Source organism: Chrysochloris asiatica, unplaced genomic scaffold (assembly GCF_000296735.1).
Source record: "Chrysochloris asiatica unplaced genomic scaffold, ChrAsi1.0 scaffold00008, whole genome shotgun sequence".
Classification (NCBI taxonomy): Eukaryota; Metazoa; Chordata; class Mammalia; order Afrosoricida; family Chrysochloridae; genus Chrysochloris; species Chrysochloris asiatica.
In genome coordinates, this window is record NW_006408526.1 from 21,690,561 (window position 1) to 21,697,850 (window position 7,290).

The following is a 7,290-nucleotide window of genomic DNA, read 5'->3' on the forward strand; positions in this document are numbered from 1 at the left end:
TGCAATTTGAATTATGGTGCTGGTGAACAGTATTAAAAGTATCATGAGCTGCCAGAAGAACAAACAAATTTATCTTGGATGAAGTACAACCAGAATGTTCCTTGAAAGCGAGGGTAGTAAGACTTTGTCTTTTGAACTTTGGACATGTCATCAGGAGGGACCAGCCCCTGATGGTTCAAGCTCACCAGCCATTCCTCAGAAACCCTATATAGGGTCACCATGTGTTGGCACTGACTCAATGGCACTTAACAACAGCAACCTTTTGGTTAGTAGTCAATTGCTTAACCATTGTACCACCAGGCTCCTAAATGTGTAATATTAAAATATTATATTATTAAAGTGTGGGGGGGGGCAGAGCAGTATATACATTATGTTATTATTTGCATAAAATAGACTGAACACATGACACACAGTCTAATATCTAATAACACTGGTTGGTTATGGAAAAGTAACTGGGTACCCAGGGAACAGAGAGTTTAAAGGGACACATTGCAATGGACAGTATATCAATCTGTACTTTTTTGTTGTTTTTTACTACTTACTAAACTCCATGCTTGACTCAATTTTCACCTTTTTGTTTAAAACTTTTTATTGTGTATTGGGTGAAAGTTTACAGAGCAAATCAGTTTTCCACTCAGCAGTTCATACACATTTTGTTTCATGTCACTGATAGCAGTCCCCACGACATAACATCACTTCTCCCACCTCTTCCAATTCCCATTTCCATTCCTCCTTCTATTCTAACCCTTCCTGTCTTCTAAAATCTGTCCTTAGATAAATGCTACCCCTTTGATCTCAAATGGTTGATTATTCAAGGAGTGTGTACCTCCTTAGTGTCATTTTTCATCTTGTTGTTGTTAAGTGTCATGGAGTCATTTCTGATTCATAGCAATTCTGTCTAGGGTTTCTGAGGAGCGGTTGGTGGTTTTGAACTGCTGACTTTGTGGTTCAAACTGACCTTGCAGTGCACTGCTTATCCTGCAGTGCCACACCAGGACTCCTTATGGGCCTATTATTTAGCTGAAAATTGAACCACAGGGGTGAGCTCTAGGCCTGGAGAGTAATTAAGGGTCATAGTTTTGAGGGTTCCACCAGTCTGTCTGACCATAAACCTGGTTCTTTTTATGATTTTGATCCCTCCTCCCCGCCCTATTTTCCTCCCACTCTAGCCAGGACATTTTAATGTGATTCCTTTCAGAGTACCATCTAGTTCTTCTGGTCTCAGAGTCCTGGAGGCTGAGGTTTGCATGGTCCATTAGTTCACTGGACTAATTGTTTCCATGTGTCTTCAATTTCCTTCACTGTTTTTTTTCTAGGGACAGGGAGATTCCAACAGGTGGTCACTCACAAGCTTCTAAGACCCTACTTACTCTTCACCAAAGTAGGATGTAGAACATTGTGGAATATGTTATCTAATTATCCTTGCTGTCCCCAGGACTAAGGTCCTGAGCCTTCAGGCCCAGTCACTCCTTGCCTCAAGGTGTTTGATTATGGCTAAGAACTTTGTTCCCTGTATATTTGACTATATTTATGGATATATCTGCAGCATAGTACATACACAGAAACATCTTTCAAACTACATGTATCTGTGGATATAGTCCCATTCTTCCCACAAATTTCACCTCTTTTCCACTAATGTCCATTTTCGGTTTCAGGATCTAATCCAGTATACCTATATACTGCTAATAGGCATTCTGAATTTTGTACTAGAAAATTATTCACCTATGCCAACAAACCAACTTTTGGTTCTTAGTTACCATTCTGCAGAGTATACTCTCCCCCTTCATTGGTCTTCCCCAATGCCATCGATATACAAAGACTCCTCCTGACCAGCTAATAAAGATTAAGCTTTCGGTTCCCCTAAAGATACACAGCCTAGGAAACCCTCAACAGGGTCGCTATGAGTCAGAACTAAGTTGACAGTACACAGTAGCAGAAGCATCAGCAGCCCAGATAATCCCTTTCCAGTCTGCTCTATCCCCAGAACAGTCTCCAGATTTCCTTCCTCTTTGATTTCTGTAAACTCCATGTTTTGTATTAGACACAACCTACCTAAGTAGTAGCTTTCAACAGGTGGGCACACAGTCCCCAGTCTCTGGCTAGACAGAGATTTGATTTAGTAGCAGCTGGTCCCATGAAAACTTTTCCCAATGGTCTCCTCTAAAAAGAGTATCCTTTTCCACTTCATTTTGTGATCAGTTCAGAACTGTTTAACAGAATGTTCACAAGAATAAGAAAGTACCAGTGCCACGATCCCCTGGACACGCCATTCACATCTTGGTAGAAATCCAGCTGGGACTGTAATCAGAAACCGGGATTTCCACTCACTGATTCAGGAAATCAGTGCCCTCTCTGATCTAGCTGTGTGGTTAAATATTAGCTGGGGCCCACAGAGTTCAAGAAAAGTCCTACAAAGACTAAATGCACTGTCCTGCACACTTTTATTAGAACAACCTGCAGATTGTAGTTACTGGAAGCAGATTAAGAATGTGGTAAGCAAGTGAAACAACCTGACTGGACCCTGTTCTAATCTCTGCCCATCTAGTCCTCCCAGTTACCCCAAAGTAATATTCTAAAAAACGAGGTCTTGGGCTGTCTTACTTGTCTAGACCTGCTATAACAGAATGCTACATTTGGTGGCTTTAATGAACAGAAGTTTATTTTCTCACATTTGAGATGCTGAAAGTCTGAGTTCAGAGCCACTGGCTCTAGGAGGAAGATTCCTTCTTGTCGGCTCTGGGACATCTCTGTCCCTTTCAGCTTCTGGGCCTCAGTTTCTTGGTAATCTTCAAGTGTCATCAATTTTTCCCATTTGTCCTTTCTTCTCTGTATTACTCTGCTTTCAATATTGGTTTAATATAAAAAGGTGGTTTGTTTAAGATGTATTCTACACAGATATGGCCTTATTAACATAACAAGGAGAACCCTATTCCCATATTGGATTACATCCACAATGTAGGGGTTAGGATTTACAGGACATATTTCAAGGGGACACAACTCAATCCATACCATGGGCTCTAGAATTCAAAGGGTTCACGAAATAGGGACCATAAAGTCAAGGTTAAAAGAGATGGAATGGAGGCTCGAACCATGGCCGAGGGCAGCCGGATGCTTCAGGCCTGGGCGCTCTTGCAGCAGTACCTGCTTCAAGTACGCCCAGCAGAGGGGGACGCCATGGCCCAGTGGGTGGAGGTTCAGAAAGGATTAGTAATCTACGTGTGTTTTTCAAGGGAGCTGAGAAAGAAATTCTTCCCAAAATGGTTAATACACTGTTAAACGTGAAGTTAAGTGAAGCTGAAATTGGCAAGCAAGCACTTCTCTATATTGAATCTACCTGGCGACATTCTTATCATTCCTCAAGCCACTCTTGGGGGGGAAGTGAAAGGAAGAAACATGCAGTAGCACCCTAATACTGGAAAAGAAGAAGGGTTAGAACTGTACTCCCAATTTGTAACTGTGTGTGAAAAAGAAATCGCTGCAAACAGCAAGTGTGCGGAAGCTGGGGCACTTACCAGAACCGACAGGCGTTAAAGCTGGATACTAATGGACCATACACACTCCTAATTGAGTTTTGAAAATTAGTTTCTACAGTTGCTTTCTGAAATGAAGTGATCTATTACTTCATCTTGAGCTAATAGTTTCAAAATTTGCAGGCTATTTTAGACAAAACATTTGGTTCTCACAGATAAACTGTTAAGTCACCTAAACTGTAGATCTCAGTCACCTTTCATCCATTTTCCCTCCTATCCTTCCATTAAAAAGTTTGAAAAATGTTTTATTCACTTTATAGTCATTGTAGAAATGTTCTTTGAGAGTTACATTTGAAAAATTGCATACATTTGAAATATTTTACAATGATTTTTATGCAATCAAGAAAAATTACACTATACCTTCAAATTTATGTATTTAACAAAAATAACAACTTGCATTAAATTAGATAAAATCCAGCACCAACTGATCATAACTTTGTCAATTTTGTTTTAGTTTTTCAGTTCTTCAAATTTGTAATGAAAAAAATATGTAGTTTACTATTCTTTTTAATAATACCTGTTAAATTTTAATATAGAAATATTACTCATCATTATTATTTTCCATGGATGTTTAAGTGCATACATAATTTTAAGAATCTTTATGTAAAATAGTAAGATATAGGGAATTAAAAGTTGTTTTTATTTAATAAATAGTTAGATTAATTAATATTCTCTTTTTCATCCTTTAACAAACACCATGTCTTGCTCGCTTTTCATCCTTGGTTTTTAAAAGATATTGTTTCATGAACTTAGAATTAATTCATCAGCTTTTCAGGAAGTTCCTTTCTTGTTGCATTGTTGTTGTTGTTGTTAAGTGCCGTCACGTCGTTTCCGACCCATAGCGACCCTGTACAGGGTTTCCGAGGCTGTAAATCTTTACGGGAGGAGAACGCCTCATCTTTCTCCCGCGGAGCAGCTGGTAGTTTTGAACTGCTGGCCTTAAGGTTTGCAGCCCAATTCGTAACCACTACGCTACCAGAGCTCCTTGTTGCATTAGATTATTGTAAAAGGAAGAAAATGGGAAAGCATTCTCATGGCATTATTTGAAAATAAATTGACTTGTTCGTTTGTTTCTATATTAAAAAAAAGAGATGGAATGGTCAATCTTTCAAAATCAAAAGGGCCACATTGACTTAAGGACAAAGTGAGAAGGCATGGGAAGGTGGGCGGAATGGAAATAGGAATCACAGGGAGGAAGTGGGATAACTGTTGTTGCAGGTAGGGGACTGTAATCATTGAGATGAAACCAAGTATATGATTTGTCAAATGTAAAACTGATAATCTTGTCTGTAAACCTTCACTGAATTCATAGTAAAGTGTTTAAAAAACAAAACAAGAAGAAGAACAAGGAAGCTGCAAGCCACCGCATAACATGGATGAACCTTGAGGACATTATGCTGATTGAAATTACAGTCACAAAAGGAGAAATACTGCATAGGACCACTACTGTATAAAACACGAAGAAAAAGAACCCATACTAAAGGAGGGGGCAATTCTTTGCGGGTTACTGGGATAAGAGGGGGTGGGGTGAGGGGAGGGAGGGGAAGGTGGAGCACAGGGTAGGGAATAAATACAGGATAGTTTGGGTGCTGGGGAGGGGGGCAATACACAAGAAGGGGGAGGGGAATGGAAGAACAAGGCGGATGGGAGAACAATTAGACTGGTTTGCATGGGCTAAGTGGAACAGAGGTAAATAATGATATATGCTCAACCTTGGAACAACAGGGCTCTGGGATACAGGGATTGAGACATGGTTGGAATCGGCAAAAGGGGGAAAACGATGTTAAGATGCTTGGCTGTCTTTTGAATCTTGGTTTCCCTGGCATACCATTATAAACTTCTGCCTATAACTTATTGGAATACCTAAAATGGGGCTACAACGAGCTCAATGAAGGAGGCTTCCTGCGGAGCCTCTGCATTACATAAGACCATAGGTGGAATCCTGAACCCCATCCAGAATCTTGTGAGGTGGGAAATTTCCACTGGAAAGGACAAGCAGACCAGCCTGTAGTGGCTAGAAGAACAGAAGATACTTCTTGAAAGAAACACCAACAGGAAAAATACAAAACAATACCAGCAGTCCAACTGACTACTATAAGAACAAGCAATTTGCTCACCCAGGAGATAATAACACAAGTGGTCGTATCCCCTCAGGGCAAACCCCCTTCCAAGACTAAGATTCAATGGGAATACACAAGCACACATGTGCTCTGACTAGTGACCACATTGGTCACCGATAAGGGGAAGTGAAGGAAAAACAGCAATGTAGCTGTTAGCTAAGCCCTACAACGTTCAATAGACTCCTGTGAACCCGTGTGGAGACCTGGTTGTCTAGCAGTGTGGCAAGACCTGGGGACTCCTGGACCCAGAGTCAGTGACATAGCCACAGAGGACTAGAGTGGAGAGTGAAGCATCCAGCTGATAAGAAGTGAGGGCAGTCTAGGAGTGGAGGTCCCTGGGACCATCAAGGGAGAAGAGCAGAGAGCAGGACCCTACCCAGAGGAGCAGTGATGCCTGAAATGGAGGCAGAGACAATGAGGTGGAGAGATGGAGCAGCTGGGGACTTTAGACCCAGAGAGGGAGAGGGGCTGTGTGCTGACAACTGGGGGGCAGGCTTTCAGGGTATACCCTTTGATTTATGATGCATGGAGGGGATTGTAACCAAGGCAATATAACGATATACGGTAGAATGAATGTAAAACTAATGTTCTCCCATGTAAACTATCACATAATTCACAATAAAACATTAAAAAAAAGTTATGAAAACCAAAACAAAACAGAGCAAAAGAGATATTCTAGAATTAAACTGCTTGGGTGTAAATTCCAGATTTACAACTTTCTATCTCTATGTCCTTTTGCAAGAAACTTACCATTTTTGACTACCACTTTCCTCGTGTATTAAAAGAAAAAAATAATGGTTACCTCTTTCATAAAATTGTTGTAAAGACTATGTGAGAAAAAGCAACTCAAATCTTCCTGGAACATAATTCTTATTAAATGTTTGCTATTATTCTTATTATTTCTCCACAGAGGAAACCTGTATAAGAAAATAAATGAACCATGAATTACTCACACGATTGATTCTATGACTAAGTTCAAAGGAGGGCATCAGGTGCTACACACATTATGAAGGGAATTCCTCTCTATTTCTGGCACAGCTGAACTTGTCTGGGCCTTAACTCTAAGAGTGGAAATTTTACTTCCTTTGCAAAGTTTGATTCTTACCCCATGGCCAAGGCAGAAGGAACAAAGGTAATCAAAGGCCGTTTATTTTATTGTGGTTAAGACTCTGCTCCACCTCTCATCTGTTAGTTCGTTGTACTGTGGTGACTTGTATATTGCTACGATGCTGGAAGCTATTCCATCAGTGTTTAAATACCAGCAGGGTCACCCATGATGGACAGATTTTTCCAGACTAAAACAGACTAGGTTGAAGGAAAGGTAGACCACTTCTGAACGGTTAGCCACTGAAAATCTTGCAATTAACAGAAGATTGTCTGATATAGTTCAGAAGATGAGCCCCTCAGCTTGGAAGGCACTCAATATGAGTGGGGAAGAACTGTCTCCTCAAAGTAGCATAGCCCATAATGACATAGCTGAAATCATTCATTTACTGATATGTTGTTGTTGTCAGGTGCCATCGAGTCGGAACCAACTCATAGCGACCCCGTGCACAGCAGAATGAAACAATGTCCGATCCTGGGCCAACCTCACTACTGCTGCCACACTTGATGCCATCAATGATGCCACCTGGCTGATC

The 7,290-nt window shown here is 40.7% G+C and overlaps 1 pseudogene; it reads left to right on the plus strand.

The window, feature by feature from the left end:
• The first annotated feature begins 3,090 nt into the window (after window positions 1-3,090).
• Window positions 3,091-3,575, plus strand: LOC102841640 (annotated as a pseudogene).
• Window positions 3,576-7,290: the final 3,715 nt, after the last annotated feature.